A 27,026-nucleotide genomic window follows, 5' to 3' on the forward strand; every position below is an offset into this window, starting at 1 on the left:
TGGACTATGTACCTGGTCTCCGCTCCAGGATGGCTGAGTACATGAAAAAGGCAAACAAAAACCTTGAGGCTAGCCAGGAACTGCAAAAAGTCTGGCATGACCAAAAGGCTGTACTGACTGTTTATCAGCCAGGACAGAAAGTGTGGGTGTTGGAGCCTGTGGCGCCAGCAGCTCTCCAGGACAAGTGGAGTGGACCCCACACTATTGTTGAACAGAAAGGGGAGGTTACCTACTTGGTAGACCTTGGAACCCCTAGGAGTCCCCATAGGGTTCTCCATGTCAACAGGCTGAAGCCATATGTAGACAGGGCTGACATGGGCGTGCTCATGGCAACTGATGAGGGACAGGAGGAAGAGAGTGACCCACTCCCTGACCTTTTCTCACAGAACCCTGATGATGGGTCAGTTGATGGTGTAGCCTTGGCAGGCAGCATCACTGCCCAGCAGCAAACTGATTGCAGACATGTTCTCAATCAGTACAGACATATGTTTTCACTGACTCCAAGTCAGACTACTTGGTGCACTCATGAAGTGGACACTGGGGACAGTCTGCCTATTAAAAATAAGATTTATAGGCAACCTGACCATGTCAGGGACTGTATCAGGACAGAAGTCCAGAAAATGTTGGATCTGGGTGTGATTGAGCCCTCAGATAGCCCTTGGGCTAGTCCAGTGGTCTTTGTACCAAAACCTCATACCAGTGGTGGAAAAAGAGAGATGAGGTTTTGTGTGGACTACAGAGGCCTCGATGCAGTCACCAAGACTGATGCCCATCCAATACCAAGGGCAGATGAGCTTATATATACTTTGGCCTCAGCCAAGTACCTTAGCACATTTGACTTGACGGCTGGCTACTGGCAGATCAGACTAGCTGATGATGCAAAGCCAAAAACAGCATTTTCTACCCCTATTGGGCATTATCAATTTGTGGTAATGCCCTTTGGTTTGAAGAATGCACCTGCCACTTTCCAAAGGTTGGTGAATACAGTTCTCACAGGCCTGGAAGGCTTTAGTGCAGCATATCTAGATGATATTGCTGTCTTTAGCTCCACCTGGGAGGATCACCTGGTCCACCTAAGGAATGTTTTGGAGGCCCTGAAAAAAGCAGGCCTAACTATCAAGGCTACTAAGTGCCAGATAGGGCAGAGTCAGGTTGTGTACCTGGGCCACCTTGTAGGTGGAGGCCAGGTTCAACCATTGCAGAGCAAGATCCAGACCATAATGGAATGGACTGCTCCAACTACCCAGACTCAGGTGAGAGCCTTCTTAGGCCTGACTGGGTACTGTAGGAGATTTGTCAAAGGGTATGGATCAATAGTGACACCCTTGAATGACTTAACTTCTAAGAAAATGCCCCAAAAGGTTCAGTGGACAGCTAGCTGTCAAAAGGCATTTGATGACCTGAAGCAGGCCATCCATGTGAACTTCTCCCATTCTGCAGAGTCCTGACTACTCCAAAAAGTTCATTGTTCAAACTGATGCATCTGAATTGGGGGTTGGGGCTGTACTATCACAATTGAATGAAGAAGGTCAGGATCAGCCAGTAGCTTTCATAAGCAGAAGGCTGACCCCTAGAGAGAAACGTTGGTCAGCTATTGAGAGGGAGGCCTTTGCTGTGGTTTGGGCTCTGAAGAAGTTGAGGCCATACTTGTACTCACTTCCTTGTTCAGACAGACCATAAGCCACTCATATGGCTAAAACAGATGAAGGGTGAAAATCCCAAACTGCTTAGACGGTCCATTTCCCTACAGGGGATGGACTTTACAGTGGAACATAGACCTGGGAGTAACCATGCCAATGCAGATGGACTCTCTAGGTATTTCCACTTAGAACATGAATACCCAACTGGTCAAGGTTAGTTTAATGTCCCTGCGTTTGGGGGGGGGGGGGTGGTGTAGGAGAGTAGGATCTGCTTCACATGGGTACCCCCACTTTTTGCTTGTGTTTCACTGTTTTTTTACTTTAGTCTGGCTGTTGCCCTGCTAATCAGAACCACAGCCTAGCTGCTTCCTCTCTAAAATGGTTTCTATGTACATTAGGTACATATCTAATTGGATTCTGGAGTGCCTTATAAGCCCCTAGTATATGGTATACTATGTACCTAGGCCATAGGTACCTCAGAGGCCTACCAGGGGCTGCAGCATGTATTATGCCACCCCTGGGAAGCACTCCAAAATGACACCACAGGTCTGCTACTGCAACCTGGGTAAGGGTGTGCTTGCACCCCTTACTGTGGTATAGGCTACCTATATCACTACCTTATACAGACACATATAAACCTATAAGCCACTCCTATGGCAGGCCTTGACAATCCTGAAGGCAGAGTGCTTGGTTTTATGTGAGAGGGTGCCCAAGCATGAGCTGAGCCCCTCTGTAGCATTCGGAAATACTTCCTTATGGCTGTTCTGTGATACAGCCATACCATATACTCGTAAGTGCATTATAACCTTGCGGTAAATGCCAACTTGGGAATGGCTGCATCAATACATGTCGTGTTTGGTGTCAAACGCTTTGGAATACTACCCCCCTCCCCGCCAGTTCTGGTGGCAGGGGTAGCATTCCACCCTTCTAGAGGGAGAGACATGTTCACACTGGCTTAACCCGGTTAAAACCTTTCAAAGCCCTGGCATCACAAAATGGATGCCACTGCCACAGACACTGGTCTGGCCTCCTGCTGCTGGGGGAAACTCCAGCAGGGGAGGCCTGGACAATAGGTTTCCTGTCACAGGGAGGTGTAACCATCTCCCCAGACAGGCGGATTTGTATTGAGGCAGGGTGGGTGCATTCACAGAATGCTTTTGAGACACTGCCTGGGGCACACAAGGTGTCCCTGTGCATAGCCCTGTTCAAACTGGTTGCAGGGTCACTCAGCCCCTGCTCTGGCGTGAAACTGGACAAAGGGGAAGGGGTGTAACCACCCCCACCCCAGGCCCACCCATAGGTGGAGCCTTAGAGGTAGTCCATCCCCTAAACTTAGTATAAGTATAGGAACCCATTCCCTAGGATTTTAGATTACCCTGGACGAACCTCTGAAACATATATCCTGGACCTTCGACTGTCTATCACGACTAGAAGACGGAAGAAATCTCCCTTGGGGTCAAGGAGTGACTCCCTTGCTTGGCAGGCACCAAAGAAGCAACTGACCAAGAAACAAAGCATTTCGATTTCCTTGTCCCCATACGCCTTGGGGATAATATCCAAGCTTTCCAAGGAAATGCATAAATGCCAGTGGTTCTTAAACAAAACATCCAAAATAATCGTAACAGGAGCACCTGAATCAGCCATCATATCAAGAACATGATCACCAATTAACACCAGGCAAGTGGGGTCCTTAACTCTGATTAGTGCAGAGGTCTCATTGGCTGTCTCAATAGAGAGAATTACCCTCTCTAAATCATTCTGTAAAGAAACAACTGAGTCACAGAGCAAATGATCAACAGAATTAAAATCTTGAACAGTACTGACATGAATTGTGTTTTTTCCTCTACAAAATGATTGGAAATTGCCAATTTCATTGCATTTGGTGCACCTTTTACCTAATGCAGCACATATGGGACTAATACCAAGGTGCGTTCTGGAGCCACATCTGAAACAAACTGTGCTAAATTTTCTTTGCATAGGTTTTGAAAACGTATTTTTAACAGTAAGAGCATTAACAGACAGATCAGTTTGAACTACATTAACAGTATCTAAATTGTCATTTGAAATGCATTTTGAAGAAATAATAGCCCTCTTAGCCATGTTAACCTGTGTTAATGAGGGGTCTCTGCAACTTAGTATGTGCTCCTGGATCTTCTTGTAATAACAGCTATAAACAAATTGATCTCTAAGGACGGGGTCGAGGAGGGACCAAAGTTGCAGTTAGCAACTAAGGGGCCCATTAAGATGGAGGTCGGAAAACTACCCCGACCGCAATGGTAGCGGAAATCAACGGCCCGCCGGTACCGAGGAAAAACCGGTACAATTAGCAACAATCGCCCCACAAATCTGACTGCGGCGGAACAAGGCAATGAAAAACTGCCCGCAGCGGGCAGAGAAGGCTAAAATCCATCCGCGGTGGTCGGATTCACGGCAGAAAATCACCAAACTGCTGCCATGACAGCGGAGACACTGCACGGAGAATTAGGATATCCCCGATGTGACCGCGGTACTTTCCGCTGTTTCCAACCGCCGCGGTTGCTAACAGTGATGAATGGGAGAGCCGGCAGAAGAGCTGTATCTTAGCCACCGCTGCGGACGCTCCGTGACAAATATGGCGGTCGACAGAAAAAACTCACAACAAGGCCACAAAGGCAATACAGCAAACTACCCATGCCCTCAAAAACACATTAAACACCCCAATAAAACACCCCCATGGCAAATACAAATCCCAGGACAACCCACACAACACACCTGACAGCAATACCCCATTTTGACACACCCACATAGCTGAGTATAAAACCAGCCCCTTCCCTGACCACAATAGTTTGCAATACTCCAGAAGTGAAGGGACAAACACCACAGCTGAAAGGGCAGGCAAATCAACACACCATCACTACTCACACCACACACAGCACCACCACCACTTCCACACCTGCACCTCTAAACCCCTCTGCACATCCCACACCATACACATCACCTACACCCCCACCACTTAGACACCTGCACCCCAACCCCTTTGCACATCACACACCATGTCACCACAGAAAATGCCCAGATTCACAGACAGTGAGTTGACAGTCACGGTAGATGAGATAATCAGAGTAGAACCACAAGTGTTTGGTAACCTGGTCCAACAGACACCATTAGGCACCAGAAATCAAATGTTGGTAAGGATAGTTGACAAGGTCAATGCAGTAGGGACCACCACGCGCAACAAACAGGAAATCATGAAGCAGTGGCATGACCTGAAGAGGGTTGTCAAAAAGAAGAGGAGCAAGAACCATGAGCTGGCTCAGAGGACTGGCAGTGGCCCTCCCATTCCACTAAGAACATTCACTGCATGGGAGTAGAATGTGCTTGCCATATTGCTTCCAGAGAGTCTCACAGGAATAGCCAGGGGAGTGCAGGCTGGTAAGTAACAACAAATGTAGACCAACACACTGCTATGTACTGTCTAGCACAACTGCAAAGCTACATCTCCGATGCCCAAGTACATCCATATGCACCAAAATATCCAACACATGTCCCACAGATGTAACATTCACACCATCTGAATCACCCCAAAGGTAGACAACATTTACAGGGTTGTATGTGTCCAGGCAACCAGCACTACAACTCCCAACTGGTCCCCCTGTCCCACCCCTGAGCAGGATGTAGCACTTTACCCCACCCAGAAGCATGTGTCAGCCATTGTATCACTACACACAAACTAACAGGTAGGTAGCCATCTTAACAGGGAAGGCTGTTTGAGGGTGGAAGGCCTGCAACACAACTCCCACTATGCCCGTGCCCCACACCTGAGCAAGATGGAGCACTCCCCCCCCCACCCAGATGCTTGTGGCAGCCATTGTATCACTACAAACAAACTAACAGGTAGGTAGCCATCTTCACAGGGAGGGCTGTTTGGGGGTGGGAGGCCTGCACAACAACTCCCACCATGCCCCCTTGTTATCCGTCTCATCGAGATGTAACACTCCCTCCCACCCAGATGTATGTGGCAGCCATTGTATCACTACAAACAAATTAACAGGTAGGTAGCCATCTTCACAGGAAGGGCTGTTTGCGGGTGGTAGGCCCCTCAACACAACTTCCAACAGGCCTCCTGTACCACACCTGAGCAGGATGGAGCACTCCCCCCACCCAGAAGAATGTGGCAGCCATTGTATCACTACAAACAAACTAACAGGTATGTAGCCATCATAACAGGGAGGGCTGTTTGTGGGTTTGAGGCCTGCACAACAACTCACACCATGCCCCCTTGTTCCCCAGCTCATCAAGATGGAGCACTCCCCCACACCCAGAAGCAGTTGGAAGCCATTGTATGGTTCTCACTCGCTTAACAGATAGGTAGCCATCTTCCCAGGGAGGGCTGTTTGTGGGTGGGAAGACTGCACTACAACTCCCACCATGCTCCCTGTCCCACACCTGAGCAGGATGGAGCACTCCCCCCCCCACCCAGAAGGATGTGGCAGCCATTGTATCACTACAAACAAACTAACAGGTAGGTTGCCATCTTAACAGGGAGGGCTGTTTGTGAGTGTGAGGCCTGCACAACAACTCCCATCATGCCACGTGTTCCCTAGTTCATCAAGATGGAGCACTCCCTCCCATCCAGATGCATGTGGCAGCCATTGTATCACTACAAAAAATGAACAGGTAGGTAGCCATCATCACAAGAGGGCTGTTTGGGGGTGGTAGGCCCTGCAACACAATTTCCACCATGCCCCCTGTCCCCCACTTGAGCAGGATGGAGCACTCCCCCCAGAAGCAGTTGGAAGCCATTGTATCACTACAAACAACCTTACAGATAGGTAGCTATCTTCCCTGGGAGAGCTGTTTGGGGGTGGGAGGCCTGCACAACAACTCCCACCAGGCCCCCTGTCCCACACCTGAGCAGGAATGGAGCACCCCCCCTACCCAGAAGCATGTACCAGCCATTGTATGGTTCCCACTCACCCAACAGATAGGTAGCCATCTTCCCTGGGAGGGCTGTTTGGGGGTGGGAGGCCTGCACAACATCTCCCACCAGGCCCCCTGTCCCACACCTGAGCAGGATGGAACACTCCCCCCGAACAGTTGGAAGCCATTGTATCACTACAAACAAACTTACAGGTAGTTAGCCATCTTCCCAGGGAGATCGGTTTGAGGGTGGGAGGCCTGCGCTACAACTCCCACCAGGCACCCTTGTCACAAAGCTCAGCAGGATGGAGCACTCCCCCCACTCCGAGGCATGTGTCAGAGATTGCATTGCGCACATCAAACTAACAGGTAGATAGCCATCTTAACAGGGAGAGCAGTGTTTGGGGGTGGGAAGACTGCAATACTACTCCCACCATGCCCCCTTGTTCCCCAGCTCATCAAGATGGAGAACTCCTTCCCACCCAGATGCATGTGTCAGTCATTGCACTGTCCAATTCAAACTAACATGTAGGTAGACATATTATGCTTTCTTGTCCCACTCCCGAGCAGGAAGGAAGCCTCCACCACACACACACACAGATGTACAACAAAACACAGTGGTAGGGACAAGTTGCGCAGAGAAGTGAAAATCTTAGTACAAATATCAAACTAGAACCCTTGCTGCAAGGTTAACAGTACGACGACCACTGACGTCGTAAATGATGAACAAAGTTCACCTCAAACATAAACAAGCATTGAAAACCGAGCAAAGTGGTTCTTAAGTAAAGCACAAATCAATCATGATGACTGTATTTTTCCCTCTATATTGCTTTTTCTTAATGAACTTGTATATAAGATGTCTGTTGTTTAGTGTAACACAGATCGACTTGACTATGTGAATTAGTTACTTTCCATACTACTGTGTACTTCTCTTTAATAGGATCGCCTGTCCTTTTGGCTCTTACTAATGACACATTGATTTTTCTTCTCTCATCTCTCTCTGCTTATATCCTTAATTTTAGCTCAAGATTTCCGTTAGTTGATATGGTTATTGTTACCTTGCGCTCTTTGCGCTTCCTCTTCTAATTTAAACTAGCACTTTCAATACCACATCAGATGTATATTATAATACTCTTTCTGCATACATTAGACGCTAAGTTTTGGCATACTGTTAATAAGAGATTTGGTTATTGTATTACATCCCGCACCGTGTCCATACCTTATGAGCCTACCCGATCCTGTATTAGTTTACTGGCTCATGTAGCACGGGGCATATATTATTTACTAATAAGGACAAGTATCTTTTGTTTTATTTTTACTCCGGTAGCCCTTCGATCATCCGTTTTTTTTTTTATAAAGGTAATGATTGTTTTGGATTACTTTAGATATTTTTACCCTTTCATAATGGCACTTACTGGTGGTGAAATTTGTTGACCACGTAGTCCGCTCTCTAATTTTGCTTTAAATTCCCATCCCAAGATGGCGCATGTCATAGACGCTAAAGCTATCACGGAATGCTTTGCTTGAGGAACAGACCAGGTTTACTATAGGTAAGCTTCGTACTTTTATTCAACCACCATGATTCTCCATATGGAGCGTTTTAGCTTATCTATACGACCCCGTGTTGACAGATTGTTAATTTAATACTTTTTCTCGACTTTTGGTATGAGTGGTCTGTTACACGGGAATAGGTATTTGTCCAGTCAATGTAGTGACTTCTGTTTATTTACAGCGTTAGCTTTCGCTAAGTCCATAGTACAGATAGGTTTGTTTCCAATTGTTCTTTCGCATTTAACTGAGGTTATACTTGTCAATTTCGATTAACTGCGGGCTACCGTGAATTTAGACATGCAGACAGATGTTGTGTACTTTCTTCTCTTTTTTCATAGACAGACCCGGTCGTTATATTATTTTTTGTCGTGTACCATACTGAGTTTAGCCTTTACCTTATGTTACAGAAGGCATGGCTTATACTTTTCCAGACTATTCCTAAGTGACTTACAGAGAGCCTTTCAGATACGTTCATGTCAATAGGAATTTACCATTATATTAGGTATGTTGTCTTAATTTATATTTTTTTATTTCTTGTGTTACACGTTGGTTATTTTTACTGTTATCTCACTTTACCTACTTACTAAAGCTAGTGCGTTTTCTTTTTGTGATTACAGATGTTGCGTACAAATACCCTCACGCAGCACCATGCTGAAAATAGGTTGCAACATCCCACCTGCGCTGGACACTGTGTGCTGGAATGATCCAGTGGCAAAAAAATGAAGGGCCGCCATCACCTTAGACGTTGGGGGGAAAGCAGTTGGATATGTTCTGCGAGGCTGCAGGTGGGGCTCCAACATAGCACATAGGTTTTGTAGGGTGTTGTGAGAAGGTGAATGCGGGGATCACGTTTTTACCTGCATATAAGGACATTCTCTGTAGACACAGTGGTTCTTTCCTCTCGACACCCGATCCCCGAGAGGTGCATTTCAGAAGACGGAGGCCAGCGCAAAACCACGAAACACACCCACCTATCCTATCTCTCCATAGCGGTACTACAACCAGAGACCGGAAGTAGGAGGAGATGAACCCGGAAGTCCTTCCCAGGATCCAATGAAAGGAGGGCGGCACAAAGAGGAAGGGTCTTTGACCGACTACGGAGTGGAAACAAGCGGGAAGTTGGACGAGGGAGTGCTAAGGAGAGAAGACGGCGGCTACGGGAGGAAGGACGAGGAACTGGACGAGCGGTGGAGCGAGGAGTGGTGGTGCCCACCGGAGGAGGCTGGAGAGCGGCCGCAACTCAGGAGAGTTGCGGCAGAGCAGGTGAGTGACTGCGTCTCTGGGGACAGTGGGGGAGGGTGCCAGGGAGGTGGGAGGTGAGCACACTAATGGGCACGGGTAAAGGAAGTACGGACTCACAACCCACAGAAGCACTGGCATGTGGCACATCTTCTTTATGCTTCTTTAGTATTGGCACACATCCTGAATATCGCCGTCTGCACTAAGTCCTGTTTGTCTTTTGGTAGCACTATCCTGATTAAGGTCCATTTGCGTTCGCTCTTCCCCTCACATACTAAGAACCCTAAAACCCCCGAACAAGTGGTTTAGAAAGATTTGTCGAACCCTTAAACGAGCAAGCACTTCCTGGTGTGGTGATGGTTAGACTTTAATTACCTTCCCCAAAACAGTGATTGATGGCTCCCTTTTCTCCTCTCCTCTCTTATGAGCCTCCGGGGTGACACCAACGAGACCGAGGAGCCGGGACCAACCATCTCCAATTCCCAGACAAGCTCAACGAGGGCAGAACAGAGAGAAGAGAGAGAAGGAACACCTGTTTTACCATCTGCTGCCCCTATCACTGATAATAAAAAACGCACCTTTGGAAAGTATATTCAGCCTCCGCGTCTGTTTATCCGACCTGCCCTCCAACAGGTGTCTCTATCCAGACGAAATTTCCGTATGACCTCCTCATTCTCCATGTCTGCCAGCACTGTGAAGGGACGATGCAGATTTGGTCTCCTCCTAGTTGAGATGAAAGTGGACACATGTCAATGCAATACAACATGAGATGTGTACAACATCTTACGTTTTGACTGACACAACGCCAAAAATGACTATCATCACAGTTGAGTTACAGACCAGCTTACATGTAGGGACACCTTCAGCTACACTACTCATACACTTGTCCCCTTTCACAAAGCAAGTACCTCCGAAACAACATCTGACTATGAGAATGCACAAGGGATATGGCCACATCTAGCATGAGCAGGTCTGAGAGTATTTCATACAGCATATATGTGAAACTGCAACACTACTGTCTCATACCTAGCTGCTGTACCTGCCACACCTTCAGGAGTAAGTTGAACATGGCACACATCAACAACACAATTACCACAGGCTGTGCGTAAACAACAAGTGTGTGCATGAGCCAAGAAAAGTAGACAGTCAAATCTGCAAATTGTTCATTAAGACATACATCACTGTGATTTACTCAGCACTTTCACACATTGAAATGTGTACACATTGGAGAGTCCATCACAACACTGTTCTGTGTACATTCCCATCAATATCACAAGTGACATGTGAGGGTGTACATGCCAATGTCCAAAAGCACATACACAAACATGGCATGTGTAGTCAGCACTGTGGTAAATGTTACGTTTTCATTATGTGCACAATGATGTGCCATTAATCATGTGGCCACTGTGCACTGTTGATAACTGCCCATTGGCCATTGACACAGCATGATATTTCCATAGGTGCTGTCAAAGTGCTCCGCCGCGGTCACTCACATCAATGTATGGCAGACAAATTGCAGTAGCTACTGCCTGGCCCCAGCAGTGTGTCACCACCAATGCCCAAAACACAATCGTGGTACTGATAGGCATATATACATGCTCAAATGGCGGTTGTCAATTCTCCGCCACCCAAATCACGGTCACTCATATCAATGTATGGCACCCAAATCGCGGTAGCTACCCTGGCCCCAGCGGTCTGTCACCACCAATGCCCAAAACACAATTGCGGCACTGATAGGCATATGAGTATTGCCAAATGGCGGTTGGCATGCTCTGCCACCCAAATCACGGTCACTCATATCAATGTATGGCACCGCGGAAGCTATCGTCTGTCCCCTGCGGTGTGTCACCGCCATGGCCCATGCCCTCATAGCCAATGGGAACCGCAATCGCGGTAGACTAATGCAATTTTGAAAATCGCGTTAGGCGTGCTCCTCCACCACGGAGCCGGTCATTGGATGCAATTGAAAGATGCACCACCGCGGTAGCGCCCGCCTGGCCCCTGTGGTGTGTCACCGTCATGGACCATTCCCTTACAACCAATGGGAACCGCAATCGGGGTAGACTAATGCAATTTTAAAAATCGCGGTAGGCGTGCTCCGCCACCACGGAGCCGGTCATTAAATGCATTTGAAAAAGACTGACCTCGAACACCAATTGCAGCAGCTTGGAACCACTGAAACTAGCCCAGGGGGGCTATATATTTCCACAGCTCACAAAGCCTGCTGCCTGCCACCCCTCAACACCAACTGCTGCTGCTGTCTCCAGGGACTGCTGCCTGCCACCCCTCAACACCAACTGCTGCTGCTGCTGTCTCCTGGCCACAGTGATGGCGAGGACTGAGAAGATCCGGGCCAGCCCGTTCACCACCACGGAGTTGGAGGTCCTGGTGGCCGAGGTGCTCACACAGTATCCAAGGCTATATGGTGCCCCAAATGTCATGGTAAGTCTTCAACAGTGTGAGTGAGAGTGCAGGTTGGGCACACATGAAGTTGAGCTGCTGCAGTATGTGCCTGAGAGTGTGGGGTTTTGTCATGCACTGCCTAGAATGCTTTCTCCATGGGGAAGGGGTGTGTAGCCTATTTCACACATTTCCCTGCCTGCACATCAAGATTTGATGGACATGTATTGTCTTGTCAGCCATACAGTGATGCAGCAAGTTGGTAATGCAGGAGTCAGGACAGTGATTGCTTGTGTGAATGGCTGTGTGGGTCCCTGATGTCCTTCTCAATGTGAGCCCACCTGGCCTGCACAGTCACAGCCCAATCTGACAAGGACACATCACTGAATGTACAGAGTGTTACATGTGTGTTTTTTTGGGACTCTCCATCAATGAGCCATCTCAGCCCTGTAGATTGCACACGACAGGCCTTGTGAGAAGGGTGTGGGTTTGTGAGATCATGTCCCTAAATGTGACATCCATGACACAGTGAGCCATTCACAGGGCAAGAACATTGAGGGCTGCACAGTGTTGGACACAGTGAGTCTACCCCCAAACATATACTGATATGTAATGTATGTCTTGCTCAAACTAAAAATGGACAGTAGATGTGGGCAAACTACACATGGCTTTCTGTGATGGCATTCTGCATGTGTATGAGATGGGCAGGTACTGTGTCCACCCTCACACCTGCATGCATTTACGTGTGATTCTCCCATGCTGATGTGCCATGTGAGATGCATTCTTGTCTCGGTAAGACATATCTGTGGATTAGGGATGAGTTAGTATCATGCTCCTGTACTGAGAGACATTGGTATACAACACTGTGTCACTGATTTCCCCCTCTTGTCTCCTATGCCTGCAGCTCAAAGTACACCAGTGTAAGGCCGTGTGGAGGGCCATTGCATGCAAGGTGTTTGCTATGGGTGTCTCAAACCGACGGTGCACACACTGTCACAAGAAGAGGGATGACTTCTGCCGGCTGAGCAAGAACGTGGCGGAGATAACGCTGGGGCTGCTCCCTCAGACTGGCAGGTTGGTGCGTTGGAGCATGACAAAACTAATGGGCCGCTTCTTGGCCGTGACACAGCCTGAGCTGGCTGCACATTTGAAGGAGCATCAGCAGCAAGCTAGGGGTGAGTATTCTTGGAAGGGTTACTTTGGCTGTGAGTGGCTGCATGTGTTCACAGCCTGGGCCAGCGCTGGGATATGTGATGTTGGTAGTGTGATGCAGTGGCTTGTAAGTGGCCTCTGTGTTGGGTGCAGCTGTCATGCATTTGCCCTACCTGTACTTCCTAATGTAATTTGAGTAATGGGCATTGACATTGCATTCTGAGTCGTGGGCTTCAGGTATCGTCTGCATTAGGGTAGTCTGGGAAATCCCATGGAAGGGAACAGTAGTGTGCCTTATCTGAGTATGCTTTCATCAATGTGTGCATCGCCTGACCTCAGAATTGTGAGGCTTAGACATCTGACGCCAATGTGCAACAGTAGTTGTGACCCAAAGTACAACATGGTGGTTGGCATAAGCTCATGGCCACTGTGGACTGTAATGTTGTAGTCTGTATTTGTGTTGTCCCCTTCTGCTCCATCCAGATATGACAGTGGCAACATGTCGTGGGGTACATCTTTGCCCCCATCAGGACCCTAGTTGTGCTCAGAGCTATTTGTATCTGGTTGAACGGAGACATCGGCAGGATATTGTGCTGTGTGGTCATCACATGGCTCACTTATGCCTGGTTTGCTTGTTGACATGAAAAAATTGAGTTAAAAATTGAGGTCGCACAATGTTATTGCACAGGGTGGTGTGCAACATGGAGATTTCATCATCTACAGTGATGCTTTGCTTGCATATGATTGCTAAGTTGATGCCAATGAACTGACCCTACATCTCTCTCTATCATGCAGCATCTCCCGTGGGCACGGAAGGACAGGGGATGGACACCAGTGGTGAGGCATCAAGCACAAGAGCTGCACACGAGCACAGTGACACAGATGTGACCAGCGCCTTGGAGGGGGACAGGAGTTTGCTTGAGGAATCACAGCCAGAGATGCAAACCTTAACGTCATCTGACACCAGTGGTGACGCATCCATGTTGGTGGGCACAGGGAACAGAGACTCTGCCTTCTCTTCCACCACACAGCGTACAGTGCCCACCCTCCCAGCTACTTCCACTGCTGCTGCCCGTGTTCACACCAGTAAGAAGGGAAGAGTGTCCTTCACCCCAGACACCGCTGCCCCTGTCCCCCCTGCTGCCATCAGTGCTGAGTCTGTGGACCTTTTTCGCCAGCTATGTGTGGGCCAGACAGCTCTCCTCAATGCCTTCCTAGACCATGACAAAAACCTGGCACAGGTGGTTGCTTTCATGGAGGGAATACATTCAGACATGGGTGGGCTATTCCGGACTGTCCAGTCTTTGTCCTCTGCAGTGACGGAAGCCATTCAACTGGCACAATCTCAGAGTCCAGCTCCAGTCCCTTTGTCCACCCCCTGCCAGTGGCCACATCTGACGATAGTGACCACACACCACAGACATCCAGGGCAAGGTACAGCACACGCAGCACACAGCAGCAGCCCAAGCGGTCCTGGGAGCAGACACCATCCCCACAGAAAACTAAAGCCACCCCAGAGCGCAAAGACAAAACTCATCAGGCGACAGCAAGGGCCACAAAGCCAAGAAGCAGGCCTCAGGGTCACATACCTCAGAGGCATTGTAGTGAAGATTACTATCTCCCTATGTACAATGTTAAGTTAGCACAACCGCGTAAATGTTAGAGAGCCATTTTGCTGCTTTTGCTGCTTTTGCACACAACACTGTAGTTACATGTTATTATTTGAGAAGTGCTTACTCGGCTTTGCTTCACATGAGAACTGTCTGTTGTTAACATCCTTAACAGTGAGCAGCGACCTTGGTCTGTACATTGTGTAAAGAATCAGTCTGGGTCACTAGACGGTGCATGTTGTGAGGTACAGGTTGATCGTCCCACTATTTAGCCATAACACGCACGCAGCTGCAGATCCCTGAAAGACAAGTGCTTTTAATATTGCAGTGCAGCATGTTTTAGATTCATTCAGAAGAAGAGCATTCCCAGGAGAGAAACTAGCTGATCCTGTGATGTGATTCCACTAAGCTGATCCTTACGGTATGGGGTTCCCCATTCAAGCCTAGAGATCTTTTATTAGCATAATAATAATAATATTAGTTTGCTAGAGAAAGGAAGGTGGCCGATTGCCACTGTCATTTTATTATGATTGCTCCTTTCATTTTCTATGGTATTGTAACAATGCTGATGGTTCTGATCTTGACCATTTGTCTGCTTATGTTAGCCAAAGTACTGCATCTTAGTACGCGAGGTTTATAAAATAAACTCCTTAAACTTTTACCGCGTCTCTGTTTATTCTGTTGTGGACTGATGTAAGAATAATTACGAAAAGGTATTTCTGATCCCCACCACTCCTGAGAAATATACTAAGTCGCTTGTTCTGGGTTGTCTATACATTGGGACCGCCGAGCTTGATCTCGGATAACGAATGGGACACTGATGCTGGCCGGATAGGGGTTCTGGGTTCTGAGGTGAGTTTTTGCTACACCACAATTCACTGAGGTCCTGGGTTCCTGCGCATAGTTCTGCGCATAAGCAGAATCCCTGCAACATGGCGCACCTAACGTTTGGTCTTTTGATTTGAAAACGCCTTAGTAGTGCTTATATTAGTCCACAACCCCCTCACTCTAGTTTCCGGATAACGGGAGTGACGGGTTAACCTACCTAGGTTTCGACTAATGGGTTCTTTCAAGCTTGATCATTAAAAAGGTTATTTTTTTCTGAACCCCAGTGCTACTGTACATATCGTTGATTCTCTTTAGTGTCCTAATGGCGGTCGATATAGCCGCACATAGTCGGACCCCTCTGCGGCGTCATTTGACGACGTTTGGGGTGTCTGATGATGGGATGACTGTTATTTTTGTGGTATGTGCTGATGCAGCCTACCCATATGAGTTGTTTTACTCGTGGGTGACTTTTCCGGCAGTGGATGCAGACGATGATACGTTCCACACCTATACTGCCACACAGGTCCCTGCGGTCTATGCCCCATATAGGACACTGGAAATTCCTCTTACTGCCTGGCAGCATACCATTTGGTTTAATGGCGCCCTTCCCCATGCGGTTGCACCGGCGAGAATGGGCCCTTTGTCGATTGCAGGGGCCACTTGGCCGGTGCTAGCCGGCTTTACACCTCATCCCCGCTACTTGACGGTAGGGGTGGTTGAGTTACGAGTACTTCACACAGCCCTCAATACAGTCCATAGGGCTTTAGTGCAGTACGTATCACGCAACGTGCAGGCGGGGGCTCCTGCGGTTGCGGGTCACACGACTGACCACCAAGCAGTGGTCATTAGTCCTGTTATGGTTAATTCGGTTGTGGGCAAGCGCCCCCAGAGTAGGGATGAGTTCCCTTACTGGCTTGCTGAGAAATTTGATCAACTGGAAGCGGTTTTTCAGCACACCACTCCTGTGGAGAAACACAGGATACTCACCATTACTTTGCCAAAAGACCTGGTCCCAGATATTGTCGATTGTGACAATGGGGCAAGGTCTTTGCTGCGAACTATTCAAAGTGCTATGGCACTCCGTCTATGTCTGTACTACCCTCCGTCATCAAGAAGGTTCAGGAGAATCATGGTGCGGAGGCGGCTATTGAATTGGGAATGCGGCTGGTCGACAGCTTCGATGTGGTGAGTTCCATGGTAATGGGCAACCTCAAAGGAGATGCCATGCAGTTCCAAGTAGCAAATATGCTGGAACTCGTGGATGTGGCCGACCGGCCCAGGGAATTCGCGAAAATAATTGTGAAAGCCTACAGAATGGTGGGTCACAGCGCCTTGGGCGTGAAACCCACCGTAATCATTCCTGATGTAGTGCAGCACACTAAGGTGAGTTCGTCTACTAAAGACGAAAAGCCCAATTTTCCTAAGCAAAGTTGGCGAGCTAAAAAACAGGGGAAGCAGCAACAGAAACAGGAGTCTCGTCCTGCCTTACCCGTTCAGTCGTCTAGCGAACGCACATATGATCTGCGCGATCGATCTCGTATTAAGTCTCCTGATAGATTCCAGGTTTCTGAACAACGCTCTCCTCGTTCTTCACAGGAAACATCGGCTTCATACTCCGGTGGCGGAGACCGTGGGAAAGGAAGGGGTGCCCAAGGTCGTGAGCAACCCCGTCAGACTGACGGCAAAGGCAAGCAGGACGAGTCTTCACGTCAAAGACCCCCGTTTCAAAAGAAGAAACTGGATGCTCTAACAGCGAGGTATGCCTCAGATGGTACGGACGCAACTTCTGAACCTGACATGGGCGCTAACGCTGCTAGACAGCGCGGCGGAAGTTACAGTAGTGCGACAAGCACTGCGTCCATTTCTGGTGGCGACAGCAACTAATACATTTGTAAATATTGAAACTGCTGACAGTCGCGTAGCTCCCCCTGATAGGCTATATGAAATAGTCCTTTGCATTGAAGGTGACATACAACGTAACATTAAAGGGGTTTTTTGGGACAATCTGACCACTTCCTATGATATTCTATTGGCGGAGGCTGATTGGCCCCCGGCTTTCGTATTAGAAGCTCCGAGAGGGGAGGAAGTAATCCTTCCGTCCTTTGCGCACACAGTGCCGAAGGTCCAAGCTAATAAGTTTGCCGGGGAGTGGGCTCAGGTGCTTGCGCCTGCGTTGTATCGCAATCAGGTTGGATGGGATAAATTGTCTCCCAGTCATGAGATTCCGTTGCAGTCCACGCCCCAGCCACAACCCCAATACCCCATGCGTCACAAAGCAAGACCTCACGTCGCGTCTACCCTTGAACAATTGGAATATCAAGGAGTAATTGAAACATGTGTGTCACCAATGAATAACCCTCTATTCACTGTGACGAAGCCTGACAGGTCGTACCGCCTAGTTTTGGATTATCGGCATCTTAACTCAAATTGGCGTACATGCGCGGTACAGAATACTCACAGTTCGGCTCTCGTCGATAGTCTCGTGAGAAAACGATTTAAAACGACACTGGACATTTCCAATGGCTTTTATAGCCATAACCTGTCCTCTCTCAGTGGTGAGTGGACGGCGTTTACCTCGGGTGGCAAACAAAAACAGTTTAAAAGATTGCCAATGGGCTATAAGAACAGCCCTGGCGTCTTTGCCACTCGTGTTGTCTCTCTGTTAGAGACAATAGACCCTGATGCGTACTCGTATGTGGAAGATATTTATCTCACAGATGACGAGTTGATGCCGCATCTGAGTCGTGTGGATCGCATAATTGTTTTGTTTGCAGACTACGGTTACAAATTTAACTTTGCGAAGTCACACATTGCAGAATACACAGTGTTGTTCCTGGGATACGAACTCAACAACGAAGGTCGTGGGTTGGCCCCGCACTTCCTAGAGAAATGCACATGCCTCCGTGCTCCTACATCACTGAAGAAATTACAATCCTTGCTGGGCTTTCTGAATTCCGGTCGGACTTACATTCCTGATTATGCCCAGCGTATCAAGCCGCTTTACGCCTTGGTACAACCTACTTTCACCAAATTTTGTTGGCTGCCGGAGCATTCAGCTATTTTGCAGTCATTGCAAGCTGATCTTCTTGCTTCAAAATACTTACTGACACGTGACAACCACACCAACCTGGTCATTAGAATTGTGCCGGGAGCAGTGGGTTTCACGTACTTAACGTTCAGTGAGGACGACACCGTCCCCATTGCTTACAAATCACATCTGTACACTTCAGCTGAACTGCGTTTTTCTGCTGTCGAGAAAGTTCTGACAGCTGTGCTAAGGGCGATTCTGAAAGAACGAGCGCTATCACAGGGTAAACGCATGTTGGTGGTAACACCGTTTCCTGCCCTTGAGGCGGTGACAAAAGCTAGTGTACCAAATTCTAAAGCTTTGCATCCAAGGTGGATACAATGGGCTACTTCCTTGACATCGCCTGACGTCACATATATCTTTGACGCGGCATTACAGACTCAGGAGTTCTTACAGTATGAATTTGTTCATCCAGCTCCACTGTCTTTGCGCCCGCTCGAGGATTACCATTGTGTCATTTACACTGACGGTTCTGCGCAACCGGCTACTGGATCGAGGCATGCCTACTCAGCGGCTTGCGCTATTGTTGTCGGTACTTTCGTGAACGGTGAGTTCCAGTCCGATGTCGTGCATACGCAGTCATTGGGTGATTGTACCGCTCAATTGGCGGAGCTTCGTGCTCTGGTGCTTGCACTGGAGTTTGCTGATTCTCGAGTCACTACTCTTATAGTGAGTGACTCGTTCTATTGTGTACAAGCTTACAACGATAATTTACACTTCTGAATTCAAAATGAATATCGTGATTCCAAAGGTAGCACAATAAAGCATAAAATGCTTTGGGTTCAAGTGGCAGAACTTAAAGAAGGTCTGCCTCTTGTGAATGTTATTCACACTCTTGGTCACCAACGAGTTGGCGTCCATGCTGTCGGAAACAGCTTGGCTGATGAGGCAGCAAAAACCGCAGTGGCAACATACTTAGTAGCAGCAGTTACAAGATCCAAAAGTAAGATTTATGATGACATCTTGGCAGCTATTGCTGCTACTGAGAAGGGAACGAAATTCCCGAGAGGTTTCCCTTCTCATTACCATTATCGCTTAAGTCCTGATAACGTCCCGTTAGTGAGGTTTAACGACGTTGGTGACAGATTGATTCCCAACGCGTACTGCAGACCATCTTTGATTTTGGCAGCCCACGAGGGCATGGCGTCCGCGCATGCTGGCGTTGCGGCTACTGTATCTTTATTACAACAACGTTACTGGTGGTTTGGGTTATACAAACAAACCCGCGCCTATGTACTTAATTGTGACATTTGTCAGCAGATAAAGCCTTCGTCTGCGGCGCGCCCACCACAAACTCAGTTGTACATATCTAATAAACCACTTGGTTGTGTTTACTTAGATCACTGCGGTCCTTTTACCTCTAATACTGCGTACATGTACATCTCGGTTGCAGTGGATTCGTGCACACGTTTTCTGTGGGTGTGGCCACAAAGGAGTGCTGATGCCCGTACTGTCATCAAGGATTTGCGTGTCTTTGTTGGAAGTTTTGCATGTGGTACCTTTCATTCTGATCAGGGCCCTGCGTTCGCCTCTAAGGCGTACAAAGAAGCAATGAAAAGTTTGGGGGTCCACGTCAAATTTTCGTCTCCATACCGGCCTGAGGGCAATAGTGTTGTGGAGCGAATGAACCGTGACTTAAAGCAATCTTTGACAGCCAGGGTTTTAGGTACTGGCCGGAACTGGCTAGCCCACTTGTATGACGTGCAATGTGCACTTAATAATCTCCCTAGAAGGTCTTTGGGTGGGCGGACCCCATACATGATGCTCTTTGGTATTCGAATGTTTGTCCCAGACCTTGACGGTCTAGACATGGCGGCGGCTGCCGCTCCCTTTGACCTAGATGATCACTGTGCTGTATTGCAGAATCTTCAAGAAGCCAGAGACACTCTAGCAAAAGAACACGTACCCTCCTCACCTGACGCAGAGCTGCAGGTTCCGGTAGTCGGCTGGCTACCTCGAGTTGGTGACCTGGTCCGAGAGAAGGTGGAGAACAAAAAAGAGTTCGGCCCCTCATATCGTGCACCAGTTCCGGTGCTTGGAGTACAGGGTACACGTACAGTCATTTTACCTCCACTTCCTGATCGCAAGGATAACAGGTACATCTCTATTGACAATGTCAAGCTACAGCGAGTGGCCGATACTTCTTAGTATGACACCAGCGATTTCTTGCCCTTCGATACTGTGAAATTCTGTTGTGGCCCTGGCTTCTAACACCTTGCCTGATGTTGCCGACGAGATGCATACAGTTACTGGTCCTTTATTGCCGCCATCATCTGGTGGTCTACCTGAAGATCCTGAGTACACTTATCCTGCGGATGTCCCGGTGCCTCTTTTGCAATCCACCGCAATTAACCAGTCACATGATTCGTTTGACACTAATTCAATGACTTCCAGTGCCCCGTCCAAAGTTTCTATTTTTGTTGCCTGGTTCAAAAGACATTTTTTAATTCCTCCTTGGATTTACATTTGGCTGGTGCTCACATGTATCCTTTTGTTTATGTACATTGGCTTTGTGGTAGTGTTTTTTAGACTTATCAATGGACACTACCTGAATGAAAGATCTACAATTGGATTAATTGATGGATCTTTAGCCCCCCACTCCTCATCGCACATTATGAAGATGGACCAGACTTTTGTGAACATTACTGCTGGCCTGTGCGTGATGGGACTGCTTGGGATGCTGTCAAATTCCAAATTCATGGCCCCACTGAAGTAATCAATGTGCCAAATGTATTTCGTGCTTCTATGGGTGATGTAGTTAAACAGAACATCCAATCGGATGATTGGGATGTACAAGCCATAGAAGCACTGTTTTCTGATTTAAAATATTATGCTGCGTTTGATGCTGAGGATTTGTATTTAGATACTGCGAATTATGATGAGCAATTTTGCTATCAACGTTATGGCACGCATTTCCTACACAGAGCAAATACGTTTAGAAATTTTGTAAATTTTACACAATGGGAACATTGTCCAGCCCCTTTGCCTGGAAGCTCCACTACGTTGGTGAACAAGTTCACATATTTTTCGGATTTTAGTGTGTCTAACCCGGCCTCCTATTATTTTAAGGTTGCCCCTGAGTCTGCTTCCAAAGTAAGACTGACACACACCAAATTGTTGTATTCTAAGTCCTTTATGGAGGAATTGGCTATCGGAGGTTATGACCTATGGAAAGCTACTATCGATCTTAAATCGGTTTGGGGTTCTAAACCGTGGCAGGTACAAGGAACAGAAGCTTTGCATCGTGCCTGCCTCATTCCGAACCATATGTTATTTTTGAATTCCTCAATTTTTCAGACCACTTGCTTCGGATTGGCTACCTCTCAGAAATTGAAATCTCCCTCTATCCCGGATCTGGGTGCTTATCCTAATTGGGCTAACCATACAGATCTGTCCCTTACTAAGTTGCAGTCATATGTTTCCAACACAACCTTCAATATTTCTGCATTGGATCCTGAAGGGTGGTTAGTATGGCAAACGAGCTCGGATTCATGTCAACATAGGTTTCTAGATTTAACTCCGGGGTATACTCAGGTTCGAGTGGACCCCCGTTTTGAATCTTCTCACACAGTTACTACCTACTCGGTAGGTAAGTTATGCCAGTCATGGCTGCAACATTCCACCTTATCGTCTGTTAAACTTCATTTATCACGAATAAACGACAAAATAGATTTGAATGATTTTGTTAAGGGTCCTGTAGTAGGCAGGTCCAAGAGATGGGTGTATGCTGTTTATAACGAAATCTGGAAACTTTCACAAATTGAGGCTGCATCCAGATTAAGAGCAATTGACCAAGCCAATATGGAAAAAGTATTGGCTGTAATTGATAATAGCATTAACACCTTGTCTTCAAGAATATATACATTAGATAATATTGTTTCGTCTGTTGTAGACATTGTGCAAGATGATTTGTCTGTATTGTATCATAGTCAAAATCAATTGCGTTCTGTTATGCAGTTTGCATGGACTTTGCAAACGTTAAAGGCTGGGAAAGTCCCCTGGGATTATATGAATACTTCATCTTTGTTCCTTCCTTTTAATTTAACTGCAAAACAACAGTTCATGTCCATGAAAGATGCTACATATTCATTGCTGCACATTGAAAAATTAGAGCCTTTGCCTTTCTCCATTGCTGAATTAAACTCCGCTGTGTGGCTAGTACACGGGTTGATCACGTTACCGTTTCCCCTGTTTAAGTTCAGTTCGTGCATGAAACATTACGCCCTAGGCAGGTATGAACAACTAGGAAGTGCCTTCCTGCACGAAGTTTGGTCGCTTCCTTTCATGTATAGATGCGTGGGGGAGGGCAAGGAGGTTTATTTAAAAGGTGAAGAGTGCACTACGACCCCAGATCATTCCGTGGTGTGTAGGCACTTTCAGTTACATGGTGCATGTAATGTGCACGCTCCTAATTTAGCTTGCATTTTGAAAGGGATTCCGGGGTCCAGTTATAACACCGTCTTTTACGCTGCTTGCTAACGGTAGTTATTTGCTGTTGAATAATGAAGCTTGCTGTGAGATGTTAGTGGGAATTCCCTACATAGTGACCGTATCACAGAGAGTAGTCTGCTGCAATAACGTCCTTTTCCCACCCCCGCATGGACGGCTCGATGTATCCATCTGGCCTTCCATCCCAACCTTGAATACAGAGTTCAACAAGATGAGCAGAATAAGGGCTCTATTGTCTCAAAAAGAAGTTGCGTTGACTTCATCCCGGGAAACATTTGTCCTTCACGTAGCAAACACGCGCACCGAGGTGCAGGCGCTTTTGAATACTGATCTCCCACTTCATTTTGGGACCCTGATACAGACTATCTTTAATGCCTCGTCAACAAGTGGCCTGGCTCATTTTTTTAAAATTGTGGGCTCCGGCCTCGTGACCTCCTTTTAAACTATTTTTGGTGTGATCCCGGCATTTTTTCATTCTATTTTTTCCAGCGTCTTCGGAGGTCTCCCTTTGCTCCTCGCCCTAGTAGCTGGAGTACTTTTACTGATCTGCGTGCTACGCTATGGATGCACAACTTGCGTTGCAAGACCGCATGCCCCGGCTGCTCCATCTTCGCACCCGGAAGCTTGAAAACTTTGGCACTTTACCACTGGCGACTTTAAGCGTAGCCTATGGATTGTCCTTCCGGTTTTCCTACTTTACTTGTGTGCAACCGTCTTTCATTGCCTAGATTGTCCGTTCCAATGGGCTCTGGATTTGTGTCTGTCGACCTTGGTGTCTCCTGCCCCGGATTATGATCGGCTGATGAGCCCCTTAGTGGCTCATGAGTTGGACTGTTCTGGCGTCAGGATTATGGCCTGCGCAGCCGCACATGGAGTCCTTGGGAATTGGGACATCGGAATGGCTGCATCTGAACTCTTAGCAAGAAGTTATCTTGAAGTTCACACCAGTTGTCCTCGCGTGGTGCTAGAGGCTCCGGTTGTCGAGGAACACGTGTGTTCTTTTCCCTTGCTGAACTGGATGGCAGTTAATTTTGCGGACCGCTCCAATGATTTCCTTTTGGAAGCTGTTGCAACTTATTGCGCATATACATTGATGGATTGAGTTTTTTCGCTTCGTTTCATGGCTTTTTCATGCTTTTTTCTCAACTCATTTTTTAAAAAAGTTATTTTTTCTTTTCGAACTTTCGGCTTACCTTATATGGACTCACGATTCAGGCCCTTGGTTCCGTTCTTTCGAACTTGAACTCTGCCTTCATGCAAGTGCGCCCCTAGTGGTTAGTGGTTCGATTAAGGGGGGGTGTAGTGAGGATTACTATCTCCCTATGTACAATGTTAATTTAGCACAACCGCGTAAATGTTAGAGAGCCATTTTGCTGCTTTTGCTGCTTTCGCACACGACACTGTAGTTACATGTTATTATTTGAGAAATGCTTACTCGGCTCTGCTTCACATGAGAACTGTCTGTTGTTAACATCCTTAACAGTGAGCAGCGACCTTGGTCTGTACATTGTGTAAAGAAACAGTCTGGGTCACTAGACGGTGCATGTTGTGAGGTACAGGTTCATCGTCCCACTATTTAGCCATAACACGCACGCAGCTGCAGATACCTGAAAGACGAGTGCTTTTAATATTGCAGTGCAGCATGTTTTAGATTCATTCAGAAGAAGAGCATTCCCAGGAGAGAGCCTTGCTGATCCTGTGGTGTGATTCCACTAAGCTGATCCTTACGGTATGGGGTTCCCCATTCAAGCCTAGAGACCTTTTATTAGCATTATAATAATAATATTAGTTTGCTAGAGAAAGGAAGGTGGCCGATTGCCACTGTCATTTTATTATGATTGCTCCTTTCATTTTCTATGGTATTGTAACAATGCTGATGGTTCTGATCTTGACCATTTGTCTGCTTATGTTAGCCAAAGTACTGCATCTTAGAACGCGAGGTTTATAAAATAAACTCCTTAAACTTTTACCGCGTCTCTGTTTATTCTGTTGTGGACTGATGTAAGAATAATTCCGAAAAGGTATTTCTGATCCCCACCACTCCTGAGAAATATACTAAGTCGCTTGTTCTGGGTTGTCTATACATTGGGACCGCCGAGCTAGATCTCGGATAACGCGTGGGACACTGATGCTGGCCGGATAGGGGTTCTGGGTTCTGAGGTGAGTTTTTGGTACACCACAATTCACTGAGGTCCTGGGTTCCTGCGCATAGTTCTGCGCATAAGCAGAATCCCTGCAACAGCATCCCCAGCCAAGGACTCTCCTGCCCCAAAAGTGTCTCGCAAAGACAAGCAGACAGTTGCCGTGCCCGCTGAGAAGGTGGTGCCTGCTAAGAGTACACATAAGAAGAGCTCCAAGGCAGATTCACCCACAACTTCAACTCCCATACAAAGCCCTGTGAAGCACGGAAAGGAGGGCACTGTAGGGGGTACACCTGGTAAACAGGGGATGGAGGGGAAAAGGCAAGGCCAGGCCAAGCATACAGCTGGATCCATGTCCCCAGAGGGAGGGCCACCATCTGCACCTGATAGAGCTTTGGTGGTGAGTGTGCCTGTTGTGTCTGCACCACTTTCCATTAATCACAAGACAGGGAAGCCATTTAGACTCCCCAAGAAGTGGAAAGGCACCCCTCCACAATCTCCCACCCACACTGTGTCTCACGGCAGCGTGACTCCACCTCCACGTGCCACTACACCACCTGGTCCAAGCAGCCCTCTGGCTTCCCAAGCCACTGATGCCTCTACCTCAGCTGGGCCTCTCTCTCCCCAGTCCAGTCCTCAAACTGACCCCGACACACAGCCACCTCCCAGTACGAATGACAGCCAAGTCTGAGTGGTAGTCACCCTCACACACCTATCTCGCCCACAGAGGTGCCTGTACTACCCATTGTAACCCCCATGACTGTGTTGCTGACCATGGCAGGGTACAGTCACACACATTCCCTGTGCAGCTTCTCATGTACTTACACTGCACATTGGACTGGCCACTGGCCTTGTTGTTCACTGCTGTTTGCCCCTTGCCTGTGCAGCTTCTCATGCACTTACACTGCACATTGGACTGGCCACTGGCCTTGTTGTTCACTGCTGTGTGCCACTTGCCTGTGCAGCTTCTCATGCACTTACACTGCACATTGGACTGGCCACTGGCCTTGTTGTTCACTGCTGTTTGCCCCTTGCCTGTGCAGCTTCTCATGCACTTACACTGCACATTGGACTGGCCACTGGCCTTGTTGTTCACTGCTGTTTGCCACTTGCCTGTGCAGCTTCTCATGTAACTACTCTGCACTTTGTGCTGGTTACTGGCCTTGCTCTTGTCTAATATTGGTGCCAATCTGTGCAATACGTGAATAAAGACAGTTGCTTCTGTTGTCTGGTTTGTCAGTGTCCTTACTGATTAAAGTGTTTTCTGTGTGGGTATGTTTTACTGTGACACATGCTCTATATGCCACTTCAACATTGACAATGGCTTATCTCACTTTTTCTAGTTTTTACAAGGGTGACAGGGACTTCAGTTCTTCCTGACTCTGATGCTTGTGGGTGCAATGATGGTGGTTTCAGATGAAATGCTGTTATCATTATCAGTCTTTGTACACATGTCAGGTTTGGAGGCACTGCCAGCACAGAGTGGGCTTCTATCCACAGGATTGCAGGCAGGCTGGCCAGGGAAATTATGTATGTGTGAACTTACTTTATGTGTGCCCAGCAGTGTTGGTGTATGGTCATCTTGTGATGGGTAGTCATCCTAGTCACATGGGTTACTTTCAATGTGTGCACTTGGGTGGTCAAGAAGTGTGCAATGTGAAGGGGGTGACTTTGTCGGGAGTGTTGATGCGTGTGTGCCCCTGCAATGTCAACTACACACGTGTCACCCAGGAGTAGAGTGCCTGTTTGTCTGATTGTTCAGCCCTGTGATTGTGTGCGCATGTTTGAGTTGTAGGTTGTGCACTGTGCAGTGTGTTGGTGTGTCCTTGCAGTTCTGGCTGACTCCTATGCAGAGTGTGTGACTGGCAAGTCAGTGTTATGTTTTGTTGATCAGCCATGTGTCTTGATACCGTTTGTGGTCACTGTGCAGACCTGCTCAGCCACACTGACATTGTGGGTGTGTTTTCTCATGCATTGCTGTCACATGGGGCTTTATTGCCTCCAGTATGGCATGTGGTGTGTGGTGTCA

At 47.7% G+C, this 27,026-nt stretch overlaps 1 pseudogene across 1 annotated transcript in view; it reads left to right on the plus strand.

The window, feature by feature from the left end:
- LOC146799975 (uncharacterized) overlaps positions 1-27,026 on the plus strand; it is a 255,248-nt pseudogene that overhangs the window by 102,486 nt on the left and 125,736 nt on the right. Inside the window, exon 3 of the transcript XR_014968027.1 lies at positions 9,081-9,277. The product of XR_014968027.1 is annotated as an uncharacterized LOC146799975 (transcript). The remainder of the gene's footprint in view (positions 1-9,080; positions 9,278-27,026) is intronic.

Source organism: Triturus cristatus, chromosome 8 (assembly GCF_964204655.1).
Source record: "Triturus cristatus chromosome 8, aTriCri1.1, whole genome shotgun sequence".
In the NCBI taxonomy this organism is placed as follows: domain Eukaryota; kingdom Metazoa; phylum Chordata; class Amphibia; order Caudata; family Salamandridae; genus Triturus; species Triturus cristatus.